The 15,846-nt window shown below is 43.5% G+C and overlaps 1 long non-coding RNA gene across 1 annotated transcript; it reads left to right on the top strand.

The window, feature by feature from the left end:
* The first annotated feature begins 445 nt into the window (after nucleotides 1-445).
* LOC125107401 (uncharacterized) lies at nucleotides 446-6,122 on the top strand. Its single transcript, XR_007129537.1, has 3 exons — nucleotides 446-1,130; nucleotides 2,205-2,327; nucleotides 5,952-6,122. It is a non-coding gene; the product is annotated as an uncharacterized LOC125107401 (long non-coding RNA).
* The last annotated feature ends 9,724 nt before the right edge of the window (nucleotides 6,123-15,846 follow it).

A 15,846-nucleotide genomic window follows, 5' to 3' on the forward strand; every position in this document is an offset into this window, starting at 1 on the left:
AATATGGAATGACACAACAAAACAGCCTAGACAATAAAAATAATTGTTAACCCATTTTACTAGCTCGGTGGCCAAATTATATTTTTATAAATTACAGTGCGGTGGAGGTAAATGTGCTCACAGGTTCCTTGCTAACAAGGTCACCAGTTTAATTTGAATATTTTCCACAGCTGTTGCTCTCACACCTAAAGAGGGAAACAGCTCCAGCTACGTAGGGCAAGCGACCGGGAATGCTAATGAGTCTAACAGATTGGTTCAAAATAGAAGCATAAACCTTCAGTTCATGAGGACACGACAGTTACGAAACCAAAGCCGAGGAGAAGCGATCTGTGCTCGGGAATTCAACACTGCAGCATTGCTTGGATTTTTGACATAGTTCTTGGCCCAGGCTTGGCAAAAATGTGTACACTATAAATAGAGGAACAGGGAAGAAGGTTACAAGACACCATACAGTTCCACGAACATGAATTTCGCTCTTAGAAGACTCAACCGAGGACACGTTGAGCACATGCCTCGTTTCCTCGGTGAAGAGCATTCTTGCGTGGAGGACCCTCGAGGAGCGCTATCATGTGCTGTCAGGACCAAGTTAAAATTTAGGATCTGCAATGACACACATGACGTTAAGTTATGAATCCAACAAATAACGCAATTTGGGCATCTGAATAAGCCATCCTATTTTTTGTTTCAGTAACCTTGACTAACACTCCGAAACGATGCGTCTTCGTGTGTTTACGCTTTCCGCAGCCCCGTGCACTGAGCTACCGGTGATGGGAACTCTCTGCCACTTACGAAATATGATCACCAGGGCATGGGGCGGCAGGGGCTACACCCCTGGGCACGGAGCACATGGGCACAGAGACGGCCTCCCAAGGGCGGTCTGGGCACGGTGCAAAAGGTCAGGTGCTTTCAGACTCAGACGTGGAAAGACGCATCACAGCATGAACACACCACCAGACGCCCACAAACACACAGTCTGCATGGGCACATGACATGGAAGCGGGCAGCGGACAGAGGCAAGGACTCACATGCTGTGCACCTCCCAAGACATCTCACCTTGGGAAATATCAAGAGGCTGATTCTCCAACCAATTCCCTACTCTTCAGGGAAGGAAAGCGTCGTGCCAATCCCAGGTAACAGATTTGAGATGATAAACTCCCAGGAGCCAGACATCACCCTTTGGGGGATTCCACAGGGCCCTTGACTGGTGTGTGTGTCTCCATAACTGTCCAGGGTCTCCTTGAGGAAAGGCAGGCACTTAGAGAGAGCCTGTAACTCTGGCAGAGCACTGAATTTGCATTTTAAAAAATTAGCCTAGAGGCTTGTGAATGAGAATGAGGGGGACAAATGGAGATTATCTCCTAATGACCTAAGGGAAGAATAAGAGATAAATTATTCCAAAATACTAGTGATGATTTACCTAATTAGTCTTTGACAGCTTGAAATGTGTCCTAAAGAAAAAGGTAAGGCAGCAATCTGGGAGTAGTTTGTGCTTTAGAAAAGAGAGATTAATTAATTGTAAATATAAAAACCGTGTTATTGGATTATATGATTTCCTCTGAGTAATTTTAATTACTTGGCATTTCAGGACCTTCAAAAACTTCCTTAAGCTAGAATTATTTTATTTTTAAGAAGACTTACCTTGAGTTTTGCATCCCACTAAATATTTTACTTGTAGAGCCTTCTTCCCCTCCCCGCCCTTTTTTATTACAAGGCTTTTTTTTTTTTTTTTTCCCCGATTTGGTAGCAGGGGTAAAGTAAGCTAAAAGAACATAGAGAAATCCTTTCACAATTTGTTTCAATTTAACATTCAACAAGGGAGAGATTTGTTTCCTCTGCAGATTTTAAGAGATTTAAAAAGGGGCGTTTATGTTCAGCTCAATTAAGCTACTGATCATTCCATTCTTTAAGCAGTAAAGTGTCCTCAACCCATTATGACTTCAGAACAGTAAAATAGCCTGGGCTGTCCGAGGCCTCACTCGGCAGCACTCATAACCCACGCGGCTACAGTTGGTGACTGTTATCGGGACAATTAATGTGGGCCTACAGTTCTCGCTCTGGTAGGTACCAGTGAGTGTGACCGATGATCTCAAGACCTGCTCCTGGGGCAAGACAAAGCCAGTCAGCTCCCAAGGGGTAAAGAGAGAAAGTCCACCTACAAAAGGAAACACCAAGAACTTAACAATTCCATGTCTTGGGACATACAGAGAGAGAAAACTAGACACAGCTGCTGATGGCATGCTGGGAGAATTCTACGCACTTGACGACGGTAGCTGGTGTCCCTCACTCCCCAGGAAGATTGGCCATATCGCCATGAGGTAACCACACAGGTAAGTGGCAGTGAGGCGGCTGTACTTTTGGCACACAGTGGATTATTTCATTTACCTCCATCTGACCAGTATTCTGGTTTTTAGTAGGTCAGGAACAACAACAACAACAACAAAAAGGTGCAGTGAGGCATGTCCAGGCCTCCAGACCTCTCACGTGAACCCTTTCCTGACAAGGGTTCCCCCCATGGCTCAGTCAGTGAAGTGTCCAATTGGGTTTAGATCATGATCTGGGGGTCATGGGAGCGTTGTGTTGGGTGCTCTACTCAGCTAGGAGTTTCCTTGAGAGTCTCTCCCTCTGCCCCTCCCCCTGGTCTCTCTCTCTCTCAATAAATAAATGAATGAAATCTTAAAAACATTTTTTTTTGTGCCAAAACAGTGAGAGCTCTTTTTCAAACAATACCCAACTATCTGGTTTCTGACCTGCTTTCTGACTCCAAACAATGACACATATTATGAAAAAACATACATATTAAATAAGAATCTGTTTGAAGATATTATCAATCTACCAAGGTAAGATCACCCAGTTTCACAATTGAAAATACGAGACACAGTTAAACTTGAATTTCAGATAAACAACAAGTAATTTTTGATAGATGTATGTCCTACGCGGTCCTTGGGGCACACTTATGCTAAAAGTGTTTATTGGTTATCTCACATTCAAATGTGATGAGGCAGCCTATAATATCATATCTACATTTATACCAGGATGCCTTCAAATAAGGACACTGACATAACAGGTGTTGGCCAGGATGTGAAGCAGCTGGAACTCTGCCTTTTGGGTTGTCAATTGGTGCAAGTACTGTGGGAAACATATTGGCACTATAGGCAAAGCTCTAACAGACTCACATCCTGTGACCCAGCAATCCCACACCTGGGTATATACTCAGTAGAAATGTGCACATATGTCGCCAAAAACAGATACAAGGATGTCCCTAGCAACATTTCTCATAACAGCCCCCAGTTGGAAATAGCTCAAATGTCCGTCAGGAAGTCTACGCAGCCGCGAAATGAACACATTACCAAAGCACAGAGCAACGTGAGTGACACACAAGCCTGGCGCTGAGTGTAAGATGCCAGACGGAAAGGTCTACATACCGTCTGGTTCTGTCTGTGCAAAGTTCAAGATGATAGCAACTGATTAGGGTGCTGGCTACTAAGAACAGAGGTCATTCTGGGGAGCCAGGTGAAGTGGATGGAGAGAAGTGGACATTCCTCTTCTATGCTTAGACCCTGCCTCAAGCCAAAAGGCAGCTGTACCGGCTTACTCACACTGAGATCATTCACCAAGCTGTATGCTTGGGATCTGGCCATGTTTTTCTGTATCTTTTGATGTTTATCATTTTAGAGAGTATTTTTTAAGTGCTTAAAAATGAGTTTTACTTATTTATAAAAAAAAAAAAACAAAAAAAAAATCCAGTTATCTGAGATGCAGTGAGGTGTTACCACTGTATTAGGGTTCTCCAGAGAGACAGAACCAATAGGATCCATAAGATATAGATTTTTTACATGAATTATTAAATATATGATTTCGTTTGTGATTGGCTTTAAGGAATTGTCTCAGAATTATAGAAGCTGGCAAGTCCAAATCTGTGGTGTGGGTCACAGGCAGAGATCCAGGAGTCCGTGGGGCAGAGGAAGTACAGATAAAGGTTGGCTGCAGGCAGAGCTCCCTCTTGCCTGAGGACGCCAGTAAACACCCATTAACTCAGCCTTCAGCTGACTGGGTGAAGCCCGCCCCCATCGGGAGGGAAGTGCACCTCACTCAGAGTCCACCAATTTAAATGTCAGTCTCGTCCATAAACACCCTCCAAGATGACACACGCAATTACCCATCACAACAGCACACAATTAATAAAGAAAGAAAATAACTTGATGACATGGTGGGCATTGGGAAGGATCCCTTTCTGTGGTGGTCAAGATCAACGTCAGTGATAATCTTTCCAAACCGAGTCGGTCTTAGAGATGGGAAGCTTTCCTACAGCGACTCACTGTTCCTGAGATGCGGTACTAACGCGAACGTAGTTATCAACCCCCATTTGCCCGTGCACAGTATAGAAAGATAAACTCTCACCTATTGCTAAAAAGTGTGGCACGACATTGCAGCCCTGTCTGTATTCCGCCTTGACCCTGCCTGCCTGGGTCTCTCTATCGGGAGTCCATTGCACACACTGTAATCAGAGCACTCTTTCCAAATCCAAGGCCACATTTGTTCACATTGGTTGCAAATGAAAAGTCCCTGCTCAACAACCCACTGCCCACAGGTGAACACACCTGAACTCTGTAGAAGAACCTTCGAGTCCCTCCTTTTCCTTCATACCAGCTGCCCCTGCACCACCCTCACTACGTTCCCAGCTCAGCTTTCTTCCTATTTTCCTCTCTTCTACACATTATGCTACCTGCTTCTTCCACTCACCGGGTGCTGCTGGACATGCTCTCCGTTTTCTGATCTCCATGACTGTGGTCACAGTGTTTAGTTCTAAATCCTGAAACTAATCATTCCTAGCTGCCCGGTCTCTGTCTGGTGGTCGATGTGGGCAAGAGTCCTAGATCAGGCATAAAGACCACACTCCAGCCCCACAACTGAGCTACCTGACCCTGAGCAAACCACATCTCCTTCCAAGCTCTTAATATTGTGCCTCAAAGTAGGAAAATACCAAAGATGTGGTTGTCAAACACTTCTTCTAGTCTGTTTGCTTTATAAAACTCTCTTTTCTTTAAAAATGCAAATATGTATAAAGATACACAATAAAAACTCCCCTTCTCCACCATGTTCTCCTTTCCAGAAGCAACCAGTATCAACAGATTCTCATTTAATGTTTCTAAGCTATGTTATCTATATATGAGAAGAGATGTGTTTTTCTCCTCTTGCACAAATGGGGACAGACCATGTGTGCTATTTTGCATACTGCTTTTTTTCCCACCAAACAGTATAAAATAAGAAATAATTCCATATTTTTACAAAAAGAGTCCTACCCATGCTTAAGAGCTACCTAGCATTCCACTGTGTGGATTTTCATAACTTGTTTAACTACTGACCTAGTGATGGGCATTTTGAGTATTTCCAGTGTTTTGCTATCAGTTATAATGCTGTAATGAGTAACCCATTAGAAAATCTATTTCACACATGTGTGGATTACATCTATGGGATATGTTCTTAAATGTGAAAATGCCAGGTAAAATGGCAGCGACATTTACAATTTTTCTGCTATAGCTAACTCTCATTGTCTAGATGTGTATCCATCTCTAGCAGGGCCATCGGGACTTTCTATTATGTTACACATTTGCCAAGAGAATGTGTATCACCCTTTGTGCTCTAACAATAGGACTGGCAGAAAATATCTCCATGAGGTTTAAATCTGCACTGTTCTAAATGAGCTTGAATATCTTCTCACTTATTTAAGATCTATTTCTATGTCCTGTCCTTCAACTGATCACAAAATGTGCCCTTTTATCTACTAAGTTCTGAGCATTTTCTTATTGATGTTAGGAGCTTTTTATATATTGATAAAAAGAGCCCTTTCTAACATCAGTCCCCAGTGGTGTTGACTATGGCAGTTTTCCACATACAGTTTTGTTATATGGAGCGCAATTCAAAAATCTTTCTTTCCCTTTTTTTCCCCACAGGTCTTGGGTCGTAGACCATATTTAAAAAGTCTTCCTTGGGCACCTCGGTGCCTCAGTGGGTTAAGCCTCTGCCTTCGGCTCAGGTCATAGTCTCAGGGTCCTGGGATCAAGTCCTGCATCAGGCTTTCTGCTCAGCAGGGACCCTGCTTCCCCCTTCTCCCTGCCTGCCTCTCTGCCTACTTGTATTCTCTCTCTCTGTCTAATAAATAAATAAAATCTTTTTAAAAAAAGACTTCCTTGTTCCGAGTTTATTTATTTATTTATTTATTCATTTATTTATTGAGAGAGGGGAGACAGAGGGAGAGGGAAAGAGAGAAAATCTTAAGCCTGCTCCCTGCCCAGCCACTGAGCCTGACACGGGGCTCAGACTCACAACCCTGAAATCATGACCTGAGCTGAAATCAAACGTCAGACACCTATGGACTGAAACACCCAGGTGCCCTCAAGATTATTTTAAAAATATCTTCCTTTGGGTGTTTCTCACGGACTTATTTCTATTTTTACCTTTAAGTCTTAGATTCATCTGAAATTTATTCTGCTCTGAGGCATGAGATATGAAGTCACGTTTCCTTGTGGAGGTTCAAGAATCTCATGAACCAACTCATGAGAGCAGTTACATTATTTTGTGATTATTTAGAAATTGTCATTTGAAAAAATGTGTAATTTCTAAATTCAGCTATAAACTTTATTTAGCACATTTAAGAGTAAAGAGGAGAGGAATCCACACCTGTGAGATAATGATCACATCTGGATTTATGGTCTCTTCTTTACAACACAATGTCCTCCCTTCTCCCCCATATATGTTCCCTCACAGCCACCAAGCACTCGGAACCCACAGGATGGCGAACCCTGTCACAGACTCCTCTGTGCCAAAGTGTGTGATTCTAAGTCTCTCCCTTCACCTGCCATCATCATCCTATCATCCTGAATATGATTTATGGTGATCTCAAAGGCAACCCTCATTGTTATTTTATCTTGCATTTAGAATGAGAAGGGGAAAAGGTATTTGAAGCTAGATTATTCAAGAAAAGCATTGACCCAGTGGCATCGTCAGACCTCCAGGAAGAAACTTAATCATATCCCATTAAAAAGCTCAATGCTCTCTTGCGATTTGAGCATATTAATGCAATTCAAGGTTCAGTTCAAGGTTCTTTATGCAAAACTCACCTCTGAAAACCTAAATGGAGCTTGTGGTCTTTCTCCACTTGGAATGCCCAGTTGGCATAAATAACCTCTTCTGTTATGTTTGGAGATGGGCTCTCACTGCAAAATTTGTACTCTCTTAATTTGATACAAATTGTTAGCGTTAGACACTTTCCAGTTCAATCACCATGTATTACGGCTTCGTGAGTTTTCATTTCATTCTGCCTTAGTTTGAAATATATTTTTTTCTAAAAATTTCTAACACTTTCATTACATATAATCTTAATTTCCCCTTAAAAATATGTATGTGGTGGTTTAAAGAAGATAGGAAATCAAGGACACTTTGGCTTTTACTGTAGATAAGGAAAATGAAGAAAAACAGGAGTGATTTGGGAGCCAAGGTTAGAAACGAACCGCTCCATTTTGGAAAATCATTTCTGAGGTGTCTATTAGTTACAGGGAAGGACATGTCAAAAAGGAAGCTGGGAGTCCCTAAAGATAGGGATTTGGAGATCAGCACAGAGAGAAAAGGATGAAATCACTTAGAAAAAAAGTGAAGGCAGAAAAGAGGAAAGACCATGCTCTGGGGCTGGTAGAGGAGAAAATCTACAGGAAGGAGAGAGAGAGAGAAGAGTCCGATCCTTGGAGACCCCGGACAGGGAGGGGTGGTTAAGTGGTCAACGCTGTGATTGCCGTAGTGAGAGAACGTGTCATGGGGAGAAGGTCTCAGAGATCATGGGGCTGCAGGGCTGAGGATTGGAAGGTGAGTTGAAGACGGGGACAAGAAATTGGAGACAGCAAGGCTAGACAACGGATTCCAACATAACCAAGTTGTAGGAGGGAAGAGGGACGAGCCAGAAGGAAGAAACAAGCAAAGAAAGTTCAAGTGATTTCTAAATCCTTCCTGACTGGAAGACAAGCAATTGGAAGACAGCGGGGACTGCTGGGTGGTGGGAAGTGCCCACTTGGGCTCTGTGAGTGTAAATTTATATGGAAGCCTTGTGTGATTTTGTCTGTCCGGGATCAGCTGCTGGGGGGTCGGGGGGACGGCGAAGGAGAAAGGCGATGGTTGGGCTTAACCAGAAACATGGCTTCCCAGGGGAACAGCCAGTGCTCAGTGGGAGAGAGAAATGTGGGGCCGAAGGCGTCATATACCTCAAAGAAGCAGAGGGTTTTGAGGGAGAAAAAGAGGAATGGTTTAGGAATGGAGTCCTGTGCCTTCCTCTTTCTTGCAAACGGAACAGAGGGAGGCAGGCAATGCCCCACCAGTCCCAGCAGGGAGAGCTCTCCGGAGCTTCCTCACCCCACCCACCACACTCAGTTCTACTCCCGCCCATTCTGACAGCCTGTCTGTCCTGAGCAAGGGAGACACGGTTGCAAGATGAAGGTGGAATGGCAAATTCTGTGACCCAGCTGACCGTAAAAATTCCCTCCTGTGTTTTCCAGACCATCTTCTAAGTAAACTGTCATTGGAAGAAAGAGGAAGATGGCCTTATGTAAATTCCCCATTCAGTCAGAATAACATTTTCATTTTGGAACTGTGATGTACTAGTCAAATAAGTCAGGTATGTGGTGGGCGTTGGTGGGAGGATCTTCCAAGAGTTTGATATATGAAGTCACTGATTTACCTGATAACCTGCACGCTTTATAAATGAGCAGTTGAACTCTCTGCCAAATTTCAGTCCTAAATCAAGATCCAGGGACTCAATTGTGCATTTATAAAACTGAAGGGAGATAACATGATCCCCGGGAGGTAGCAGCCTGTTTATTGCCATGGGAATGAGAACTCAGGAGGGCACAGGCAAGAAAAGAAAAATCCACCAGATCCTGGGAGGCACTCAATCTTAGACGCATCACTGAATATGCGTGCTGCAAAAAAAAAAAAATTTGCATAATCAAAAACAAACAGAAAACAAGAGAAACTGATCTAAAGCTTCTAAATTACATCTTACTTATTCAAGTGTCCTTTCTTCCACGTAGACCAAAGAGCATTGCCTCCTAAATTCTGACCCCACCCTCCAAACGTTGAGGAGGATATTCTTGAAAGTTTTAGCCAATGTTTCCCAAATCCTGTTCCAAGGGATAATGTCAGGTTGGCTGCCTCAAAGTCTCGTCAGGAGCTTTGGAAAAATGAGAGATTCTGGAGTCCTGTCCCAGAAATCCTTATTCGGTACGCCCTACGTATGGCCCAGGAGTCTATAACTCAAAACAGATTTGCCCAACCGACCATGCTAACCAGCCAGACTGAAGAATCACTACTCTAGACTTGTTAACGAAGAGTACCATTGAGTAATTTTAGGTTATGTTGTAATAAAACATAGCAAATTAATAAAATCAGAAATTTTAACTCCTGTTCCTCCGGGCTGTACTATTTCGAGGATGATTTCAAGGATGGTCCCATCAGGAGATGGCTGTGATGAATTCCACCATCCCTCTGCTACCACCTGGGAAGGCAGAATACTGAGTTACGGTCAACATGGGTCTGTGCACCTGACTTCACACAGCACGACAGAACGGACCACCAGCACCCTTTCTCTTTTCAGAGTGAGAATGTTGCACGGCCACTCGAACAAATTGATTTTCTGATCCCCAAGGACTCTTGATTCAGTCAGCAAGATCAAGGATTCACATTCATCTCAACCACACAGGACCCAAATAGAGAGAATCACCTCCTTGATTGTGGTGATGATTCAAACAATAATTGACAGTGGAAATTCCATTGATAATTGCAAGGTTCTTTCATAGATACTGTTAGACACTCTAGCGCAGTCATGAACAGCTTGACCCTTAACCAATGCTTTATGAAATAGAAGTGCAAATAATATTTCTTAAATTAACAGATTACCTTTCATAAGTGATTTTAAATATAAATCAGTGACCTAATTAATCCACCAAGGGTTATGAGGGTACATTTGAGTGTGTCCTCTAAAGCTTCAGCAGTTAACATTTTTCATGTCTTTCAGAGCAAACGAATGGGTCACTTCCCATCAGGCATCACGTTACATCCATGGCCCTGGACTCGGGTCATCGTCGTGGGTCGATACCTAAGTTAGTTAGGCATATAGAGTCAATTGATTAGAGGATTTTGGAAGCCCGGTTGAAGTTACTTAGTTGTTCCTCGATATGTGTGCCTTCTTTTTTAGTAATAGAGCTTTTGATTTCCATGAAACCACAGAGCCACTCAGAATAAAGACAGCATTCCTGCCAGGCCTTGGTACCCAGGTGATTCAAGTGCCACCCCCTTGGACAAGTGGGAGTGGGTGCAACTTCCAGCAACAGCCTTCAGGGGACAGAGTGTCCCTTCCTTCCCTGTCCTCCTTCTAGCTGGCAGAGTTCCAGGGTGGCAAGCCAGGTGTCCAGCCAGCAGGGTATCAGGAAGGGGTCTCCCAGTGTCCTGTTGTCCCTCTATAGAAAATTAACAGTTCTCTGAAGCAGGTTCCCCAAGCCAGTGACTTCTGATAAGGCCAGAGATGAGTTACCTCCACGGTGAATGTCTGTCCACTGGAGAGCAACACAGAGTGGAGACCATGACGTATTTGATGAAAGCTCTCCATGGATGTTAATTACTATTGTGCACGATTACTAATGGGAATGGTTGGGAGCAAAGACCGATGCTTAGAGGCAACTGGCTATAGACTTTCTTGTTTTTTAATAACATATGTGTCAGCCAAACAGACATCTGCCTTAACAGCTTTTAATTATTTCTACTGTTTGCTTACTTCCCTGCGTTAAATGGGGCTCGGTCGCTGGCATATTCATCTGAAATCTCTGTGCCCTGATCCTCAGAAATCACATCTTTAAAATCAGTGCCAGGTCTGTGGGGATTTTTGTGAAAACAATCAGCCTTTCTTTAAGCTGAAACCGTTCCATTTACCTTGAAGTTCTTTTTTTTTTTTTTCCTACTCATAGTTTCTGCTGCTCTTTCCTGGCAGAAGGGAAGTTTCTGTTGTTCCCGCACGGACTTGTTTTCCTACCTGCGGTTCAAGTATAAGCCTGTTTTGCAGCCGTCCCCCGGCAGTGCCGCAGTGTGAGGTGTGTCTCTGGCCAGGGGAAGCTGTCCCGGGACTTGGGCACCGAGTCTGATTATTTCATAGGGGATTTTGGAAAGGGTTTGCAGCATTTACTATGACTATGCTGGCTTGAATTTAACGGAAGGTATGTGTCACCGGGGAAGGACGGGAGATGTCTCATGTGGTTTCCCACTGAGTTTCATCAGGGTAACCCAAAAGACCAACTCTGAGGCCACCCCACAGCGGCGAGGAGCTCAGCCTAGTGTTTCCCATAGAACAAGCACTGATCTGAACAGCAAAGGAAACCCTGGCCTGGCTGCCTCCGCTGAGTAATGCCATATATGGAACCCACAGGACTCGCCATGAGTAATCCAGACTCACTGTGAGATGCGTAATGCATCGGCCTGGTCAAGGGGTCCGCAAGCGAAGGGGAAGCAGGAATGACAGAGGAGGCATCTCGAGATCCTCTCTTCAGGACACCTGAGAGAATGGCGGGCGGGCCGCCAAGCAGCCGGGAGCGAGCAATCCGTTGCATAGTTTTCTGCATGCGTCAAATGCTCGTCCTATCCGGACATTGGTCTCCATCCAGCAGGGGTGTGTCGTGGGTCCCTTGGGCTTCAGGGGGCAATCTGGCAGTGCTGTGTCACCCCGATGCTTGATCACATTGCCATGTGTGCACACACGCTGGGGCTTCCACGTTCATCATTATGTGTGCACACATGGCTGGGTCTTAGGATCACGTCAGTACGTGTGCACACATGGCTGGGCCTTCCAAGCACGTTTCAACGTACGCGCACACAGCTGAGTCTTCCAGTGACATTGCTAGGTGTGCACACACGGCTGGGTCCTCCAGCCTGCCAGCTGCCCTGCTCTGACTTCTTACCACTTTCCTCCCCTAGACGAGCACAGAGCAAGTGCTGAACACTGAGACAGAGGACGTTTATACAGATTAGAACTGTCAGATAAGACAGGATGCCCAGTTAAAGCTGAATTTCAGGTAAACCCCAGGATTTTTTTAGTGTTATGTCCCAAGTCTTCATTTTTGCTTGTTTACCTGAACCTGAAGTTTAGCTGGACCTCGTGTATCATTTATTTGCTAAAACTGGCAACCTTCATCCACATTCGATTTGTGCCACTGACTCAGACACAGCAATAAATGTCAGAGGCTCTCAGTTTCTCTGTGTCTAGAAGGCAGGGAGTGAGGTTGCTGTGAGAGGGGAAAGAGAGGGTTCTAATGCTCACCTCCCATTATCTGGCTGTGTGCTCATCAGTTCAACGTATGTTCCCTTGACAGGGTCTTATTTTAGATCTCCCATGTGCCGAGCAGTGTCTTCTGCAGAAGTCATCCAAGATGACTAAGATGTGGGTCTTGGTAATTAATTGCAGCGGTCCCGTTTCACCTTTTTAGTAACTCTGTAACACAATAGTTATTTCTATTCTACACACGAGGAGAATGAAATGCAGAGAATTGGTCACAGGACAAGTTGCTAAGGGAATTGGATATTGATGTGACTCCAAAGCTGAACACTTTCCCTTATTCGGTTCTGCTTCCAAACAGCTCTCGAATGACAAGACCAAGTGGAGTCTTAGCCCCCAAAGCACTACGACTCTGTGATGGGAAACTGCCCTGTTTCTTCTTCTCCCCTGTGGATGCTCATGGCTTGCTGATATCCCATGGTAAGGGAGCTCTTTTTAATCATGCTGCGTCCAAATGCCACCCTATGAAATGTCAACAGAGGATGTGTTATCCGGAAGACAACTGGAGTCTTTTTTCTCTTTCTGACCTTCCCTTGCAATCATCCTTAGATGGGATTCGGGGAGTTTTAGGAAAGGCTGAGCCCATGGGGAAAGGAGAGGATGTTTGTTGAGCACAAGGCTTGGAATAAAAATAGCTAAATGCTTAACGGTATCTTTTTTAGGTCATGTCAAAATGTCCTGGGGCTCAACAGTGGTGACAGAAGAATTGTATGAAAACATCTTGCTCGGCCAGCTGAAGAGGTGATGAGTTAATTCCTGATCATTCACGTGCCATCTTCTGAAGAGCGGCTCTACCTTCCTAGAGGGTCTGACCAGAAGCTGCCAAGGGGTCATTGCTCCCCACATGTCCACTGACCTATAGCTCCCTGAAGGGACTTCTATGACTGGTTGCAGTGTTAAAAGTTGTGCCTAGGATGCAAATGTTTTGCTGGTTTGCTGTTCATAAAAATAGCTGCTTACAGTTCAAAGATGTGAAGATTTCTGCAAAGCTTATCAGGAAAAGAACAGTATCCCAACATCCTCCCCAATTTCTTAGAGTAACCCATCTTAATTTGTTTCATGGGTTTGTTTCCTTTTTTTTTTTTAATAAAACAGTTATATTGCTGCTTTTTAGTTTGTTAGATTGACGCATAATCTAGGAAATGGCCACAGTGGAAACCAAGGTTTGGTTTTCTTTCACCACACTATCCAAGCATCTAAAACACCCTTACTGTCCACCCTCCTCCTGATACAATGAATTTCGATTTTATCAATCTTCTCTGTTCCTGTTGTTGTAACTGTGTGAACGCTGTCCACAGGTGAGGCAAGTAATATAATATGATGAACTTTCATGTACATTTTATTATCCTTGTTTCTAGTAATTAATGATCATCTCCACTTTCATGGCTTAGCTATCTCTACTTTCCACAAATTTAACCCCAAATACTCCATTCATTGTCTAAACCTCCTCACAACCGTGTCAGCTCTATCAGGTATCTTGTCAGTTTTGGCTTTTTGAAGGACAACTTCTAGAGCCTTCTGACCTGCCTGGTATACACTGACCATGCTCTATGCCTGGTCATCTTTCAGTTCCCTCACCGGCATCCTGGGAGCCTACCACTCTGATGCGTCAGAACACTGGTTTGATCTATGCCTCCTTCCTTTATAGAGTGTGTATCCTTCAGTGCTTCTCCAGAGAGTATTCTTAAAGATAAATACTGAGAGCTTACAAATTGAAACATGAATATATGTTTATTGTAATATCATTCTTAATCAACAGTTGGGCTGGGTATAAAATTCCAGGTTCAAGGTCACTTTCCTTGGGGATCTCAAGGGTATTTTTCTCTCACCATTCAGCTTCCACTGTTTTGGCTGAGAACTTTGAACATTTTCCACCATTGTTGCTTTATGTTGACCTGCTTGTTTTCTCTCTGGAAGCTGGTGGGATTTTTCTCTTTGCTCCAAGTGTGATGTCCATATTAATCTGTTAAACATAGTTAAGACTTACCTACTTAATAAATATGCAGTTATGTCAAAATTTGCTGGATTTTGCTAAATGTCAGGGAGTCCCTGAAAACAGGACACACACTAAGCAGCTCTGAGACCTCAAAGAGGCACAGAGGAGTGAAAACCAGAGACGCAGCTTTCCAGCTCAGACATTTTTGTGGATTTAGACAAATCCTAGGAATCTGCAGAAAATTTTGGCTCCTATAGCTATAGCTGCATACTTTGTATTTGCAAAAGCCATTTCCTGCTAACACATACACTTGGATAAGAACCCATGTGAAATAGGGAAACATAGATCAGCTACGCCAGCCATAAAGCAAGACTTGGCAAGCCAGTTTACAAGAGAGTTTCCTAATATCAAGGAGGGAAATGATATCAAAAACAAAAACAAACAAAACAAAACAAAAAACAAAACCCTTTTGCCCTTATCTTATGACAACAAACTAAGACATAAATTTGATATTAGTCAAAGAAAATAATGGTAGGATCTAATTTTGCAAGGTCATTTCTCTTTCTTAATTGTTTACCCCAGAGTTGAATACAATTCTCAGTAATAACCAGGAATGCTTCTTCTTCATTACTTCGTTATTAGAGTAATCATCTGCTGATGCCAATAGGAAGCTAAGTCATAAACACCGAGTTATATAGATAGAATCCTGTAGGTACTCCTGTCTCCAAAGCCAAAGCTTCCAGACATATCAATCAACCCAGCAAGGGAGGGAATGCCAGAACATTTAGCCCACCTTGTGACTCATCAGCTTGTCCACCAGGAATAATTTTTTTCCAAGTTAAAAATAGAAGACACGGTTGGGGAAATATGAAATTTGGAAATTAATATGGTGGGGGAAGAGCTAACCATGGAAATAAAAGTGTAAAGAGAGAAAACCTGAGGTTAACCTGAGACATTCCACTTTCCTTGGGATGGGGGGGTGCCAAATACAGCACTGGAAGAGAGGAAGGAATCAAGATAATCCCCACAGCCTCAATTTTTAAACTACTCAAAGGTTCACACACATCCAAATCTCTGAAGGGACTTGTTAAGGAACTTAAATGCCTGGCTCCTATCCCAGATCTGCTCTACCAGAAGTCGACATTTTGGGATTTTTGGAGGGCTCATTCAGTAGAGCATGTGACTCTTGATCTCAGGTCCCATGTTGGGCATAGAGCTTCCTTATAAAAACAAACAGAAATCTGCATTTTAACACACTCCTCAGATGACCCAGGCAAGTATGGAAGTTTGGTGATGAATGACTGATCTTGACTTAAGAGTAGGAGGAAACAGACACAAATATGCCACCGGCCTGGAGGGGAACAGCAGAGGAAGGGAGTTTCCATATTGCATCTGTGGCTCCTTGTTCAACTTTCTTCAAATAAGTTTAAGGGTCAGCATCTAATTTTTACCTTGTTTCCTATCTCCCCCTCCCTCTACAGATAGACTTTAGGATGCACGCTCTTATTTCTTCTCAATCTAAAGCTGCTCTCAAAATTCATTTTTAAAA

The sequence above is a fragment of the Lutra lutra genome, chromosome 8 (assembly GCF_902655055.1).
Source record: "Lutra lutra chromosome 8, mLutLut1.2, whole genome shotgun sequence".
NCBI classification, from domain to species: domain Eukaryota; kingdom Metazoa; phylum Chordata; class Mammalia; order Carnivora; family Mustelidae; genus Lutra; species Lutra lutra.